Here is a 5,556-nt window from a genome sequence, read left to right on the forward strand (position 1 = left end):
AATATTGGTCATTTAGAATCTTTCTGTTCCTAAAACTCAAACTGATGTGAGAAGTTTTCTAGGACATGCTGGTTATTACAGGAGATTTATTAAAGATTTCTCTAAAATAGCTTCTCTATTATTTGTATTGCTTATGAAAAATGCTGAATTCAAGTGGACTAATTCTTGTCAGAAAGCTTTTGAAGAGCTGAAGCATCAGTTGTCTACTGCTCCTATTTTGAGGGGGGCTGATTGGAATCTTCCTTTTCACATATCTTCTGATGCTTCAGACATTGCTATTGGAGCGGTTTTGGGACAAGAGGAAAATCATCTTCCTTATGCTATATACTTTATCAGTAAGAATATGACCCCTGCTGAGCTTAACTATACAGTTACCGAGAAAGAGTTCCTTGCAGTAATCTATGCCATTAATAAATTCCGACACTATATCACTGGTTATCCTACTTTTGTGCACACTGATCATTCAGCTATTAAATACTTAATGAACAAATCTGTCACAAATGCTAGAGTTACCAGATGGCTATTATTATTGCAGGAATTTGATATTACAATTGTAGATCAGCCTGGTAAAGAAAATGTGGTGGCTGATTTTCTTTCACGGTTAAAAACTGACAATGATATTCCAGTAGATGATAGTTTTCCTGACGAATATTTGTTTGCAGTTTCTGCTCACTCTCCATGGTATGCAGATATTGCTAATTATTTGGTTGCAGGAAAACTACCAGCACACCTGTCATATAGAGAAAAGAGAAGAATTGTTCAACAAAGTGCCAGGTACAGCTGGATAAGCGGGTGTCTTTTCTATACTGGGCTTGATCAGGAGATCCGAAGATGCATTAGAGAAGATGAAGTGTATTACATATTGAAAGCTTGTCATGATGGCCCTTGTGGAGGCCATTTTGCTGATAAAAGAACAGCACATAAAATTCTGAGGATGGGTTACTATTGGCCCTCATTATTCAAGGATGCAAAGAAGTTTGTAAGGGCTTGTGACAGCTGCCAGAGAATGGGTCAACCCAATCATAGAGACCAAATGCCATTAAACCCCCAGGTAGTTTCTGAACCATTTGAAAGATGGGCCTTGGACTTCATAGGACCCATTAACCCTCCATCCAATCAAAGAACCTATATATTAGTCTGTACAGACTATATGACTAAATGGGTGGAGGCCAAAGCACTTATTAGAGCTAATGAAGAGGCTGTCCTAGCCTTCTTATTTGAAGAGATTTTCACTAGATTTGGAATTCCTAGAGAGCTAGTTATTGATGGAGGACCTCCATTCAATTCTCATGGTTTTAAATCTACCCTTCACAAATATCATATTCAACATAGAATGACTACACCATACCACCCCCAGGCCAATGGGCAGGTGGAAAGCACAAACAAAGTTTTAGAGGCCATTCTAACTAAAACAGTGAAGGACAACCGAAAGGATTGGTCCCAAAGGCTCCCTGAGGCATTATGGGCTTACAGGACTACTTGGAGAAACACTACAGGTTTTTCTCCCTATGAATTGGTTTATGGTAAAAATGTTGTTTTTCCTGTGGAATTTGAAATTAAAACTTTAAGGACTGCTTTAGCTGTTAATCTTGATTTGAATGATGTGCAGACAGCTAGATTGCAGCAGCTTTTGGAGTTGGATGAAAAGAGATTAGATGCCATTCATCAAACAAACATGATACAGCAACAAAGGATGAAGTGGCATGACAAAATTATCAAACACAAGCAGTTCCAAAAAGGTAATTGGGCCTTGTTGTATGACTCTCGGTTTGAAAATTTTCAGGGAAAGCTACGTACACGTTGGCTTGGACCATATGAAGTAGATGATGTTTTTCCAAACGGAACGGTAAGACTTGTAACAATTGATGATGCTAAAACACCTCTACTAGTCAATGGCCATAGTCTCCGTCTATATAAGCGCCCTGTTTCTAAAGAGGATTTCAAGACTGCTTGCATGACTGATATTCATTATCTTTTTCTAGGGGAGTCTTCTGCTCCTCACAGCACTTAATTTTCTGCACTATATTTTCAGTATTAGATTAGATTTAGCACTAATAATCCCTGTCAAGGATTGGCATATTACAATTGAATTTTGCAGATTCTGGAAAAAGCAATAAGGAGGACAGATTCATCATGAGAAGATCTGAAGCTTTAATCAAGAAGCTTCTTCCCATCATTTTACCCTTTTTCCTAAAGCAATATCCCTCCATACCCACATTATTTCCATTATTCCCACTCCCACCATCCCTGAAATATCCTCCTTCAGTCAGTATTTCCCACCCCTTACTGCTGAAATTATCCCTTATCAAATATTTTCTCCATTTACAGACCTAAGTCATTTATCCCATTTCTCTGATTTTTCCCGTTGCTGAAACACCTGTTTCAGCAACGTATTATTGATTTCTCCCGTTGCTGAAACACCTGTTTCAGCAACGTATTATTGATTTCTCCCGTTGCTGAAACACCTGTTTCAACAACGTATCGTTCATTTTCCAGTTGCTCAAACACCAGTTTCAGCAACTTGTTATCATCAAAACAGTATTCCTCTTTGCTGTTATATGAGCTTTCTGGTTCTCCACGATTATACTTCAGATCCTTTTGGTCAGCACGTACCAGATTCAATTACACTCCTGTTCTAAAAAAATCTACAGATTCTTCCATGTACATTAAAGCTATTTTGAAGCAACCGACACTTCGAATTATTAAATCAAAGGTAAAATGTAAGGTATAAGGTTTTAATGTAATTCGGTTAAATCATATTAAAGAGAGGATTTCATTTATAATGATTGCATATCTTCACACGTCCAATCATTATTACACCATACGTAGGGGGGGGGAATTCCAAAAATAGAACAATCATTTCGCATGAACCAAGCTGCCGCCCGTTGTCATATCTATTTCTGCCGTCATTTAGACTATGCAGCCTCTGTTGCAACAACTAGCGCGATCAGGGTCTGTGTTTACTGTGTCGGTGCCTCTGCGGAAAACTCAAAGCTACAGCCATGGGAGGGTCGGCCGTTAGACATGAGCCCGGCTCCATAAGTCTTCTTCAATTGTTTCCTGAAGTTTATCAGATCTTCCAACAAGCGGGATGGACAGTATATTTTGAAAGGTTGGGGGAATTTAACCAGGAACAAGTCTTAGAATTTGCACAAAACCTTGAAGACAATTTTTCAGTGGTCCAAGGGGTTCGCATTTCAGTGACAGAGGATGACATAGTTCAGGTATCAGGGTTGCCAGCTGAGGGTACTCGCTGGTTTAGCAGGAAGCAGGTCGTTCTTAACGCGCAGCAAGAATTTCTGCACCCGGATGAGCAAGTGGAACCCAGAGGCCGCGGGGTTAGTCTGCACTCACTTTCTCAACCATGGCCATCAGTGGCAGAGTTCATCAAACACTACTTAACATGTGAGGGGCGTTATCAGGTAGTGTACAATCATGATTTTGTTTTGATGAATCATTTGAGGAATGGACGACTGATTAATATCCCCTATTATCTGCTTGGTTGTATTAAAAACATGTCTTATTATTGTAAACGAGCTAAATCTCCAACGTCATCCCTCACCCATCACCGTTTATGCCAGTTGTTGATACAGAGGGGTTTTGCTCAGCAAAATCCCCTTCTGCACGCCCCGCCTGAAATTCCCCAGCCGCCTGAAATTCCTCAACAAGCCCCAACACCCCAACCACCCGAAAATTCTCAGGATATCCCGGAAATTCCTCAGCAGGACCAAACGCCCCAACCATCTGAAAGTCCTCATGACATTCCAGAAATTCCTCATGAAGAACAACAGGAAGGAATTCCACATTCCCCAGTTGACCCAACCCCGAGCTCGCCTCATTTAGCAGAGCCAACTGCCCCCACTATTTCGGTCCCTAGTGACGACTCTCTAACACCCCCTTCCTCACCCGTTAAGAAAAAGAAGAAAACCTCAACAGTCGCAGTCTCCAGACCACGGACAAGGTCCACATCTCAAATTCTTACTCCTCCGAAAAACCCTGTCCCCAGAAAGAAACCCTCCCTTTCAAAGAAAAGGAAAGGCAGTAATTTTGCTGCCTTCCTACCAAAAAGAAAAAGGAAAACGACTGTTGAGACAAATCTCACCTCCATTTTCCCTGACCCTGCCACTATTCTACTAAAACCTTTATCCCCATCCCAAACTTCCCAACCTGTCTCGTCCGAAGGCACTGCCACACAAGAACCAGTGCCCCGGGATAATATGACATTGTTTATGGGCCAAGAAGTGACTGCTCCACAAGAACCAGTCACTTGCCCAGTGACTGAAACACAAGAACCAGTCACTGAGGTACAAGAATACACCAAGCAGGACGACAGTGGGAAATCACCAGTGACTGAAACACAAGAACCAGTCACCTGCCCAGTGACTGAAACACAAGAACCAGCCACTGGGGCACAAGAACCCATCTCTTGCCCAGTGGATGAAACACAAGAACCACCCACTGTGGTACAAGAACCAGCTACGACTGTGCATCAACAAAATATCCCAACAGAGCCAACCAGCACACAAGGTTCACATACTATGACATCTCTACTGGAGGAGAATGAGTTCCTGAAGTCTGAATTAGAAGCTTACAAAACTGAACTAACCATGGCTCAAGAGGCTTTTGAAAGAGAACTGAATCTCCATACATTAGCACACGTAGCCTCAATGCAAAATAAGGAGCCATGTAAGGAATATATGTGCAAGGAGTGTGGCAGCATTTACCAGGATGCAGGCTACAAAATAGTTAAAATTCAGCTCCCTGAACCATCTACGTCAGATGGAATAAAAAAGGAATGCCCTATTGCTCCACAAGAACCAGTAGGGCCCTCTATAAAGCAAGAAGAAGAAATCAAACCACAGATATCCCATCCTTTGCAGGTTGATCCAGCCATCCAGACAGAGGAAACAACGTCCCAACCCACTACTTCTGATGCAGCCATCCAGACAGAGGAAACAACGTCCCAACCCATTACTTCTGATGCAGCCATCCAGACAGAGGAAACAATGTCCCAACCCACTACTTCTGATGCCAAGACACAGACTCTGCCATGGAATCAATTGGAACAGATGAACAAATGGAAGAAGCAATATGCTGAAGAACAAGATATAATATTACGACAGCATAAGTTACAATGGCAGAACCATGTATATGCCAACTGGGATAGTTGGGACCAAATAACGCAAGAGCACAGGGAGTATAAAAAGGAAGCCAGAGAATCCAAGGCAAAGATAGCCTTGATGTTTTCATTAGTCCGGAAGGTAATGGTTACGCACAAACCCTCTGTAAACTACTCTCTCTTTCTTTCTGAACGATTAGTTTATTTCCAATTAAAAGCAATAGCAAATGGCAGACCATATGAATTAATGACTTCAGAGAAATTTGTTGAGACCTTTAAGGAGGCCCCTGAAAGTGACCAGCATCTGCTGTGCGAACTCTACCTTCATAATGAGGCCATTCCCGAAGATAGGAGAGTTAATCTTATTCCAATTGCAGGAGATATACAAATCAGGGCATTTGCTTCATTTTTGTCTAACCAGCTCACTTGGCAGACTG

The sequence above is a fragment of the Pinus tabuliformis genome, chromosome 3_2 (assembly GCF_031772625.1).
Source record: "Pinus tabuliformis cultivar Carrire ecotype Pingquan chromosome 3_2, CPIR1, whole genome shotgun sequence".
Classification (NCBI taxonomy): Eukaryota; Viridiplantae; Streptophyta; class Pinopsida; order Pinales; family Pinaceae; genus Pinus; species Pinus tabuliformis.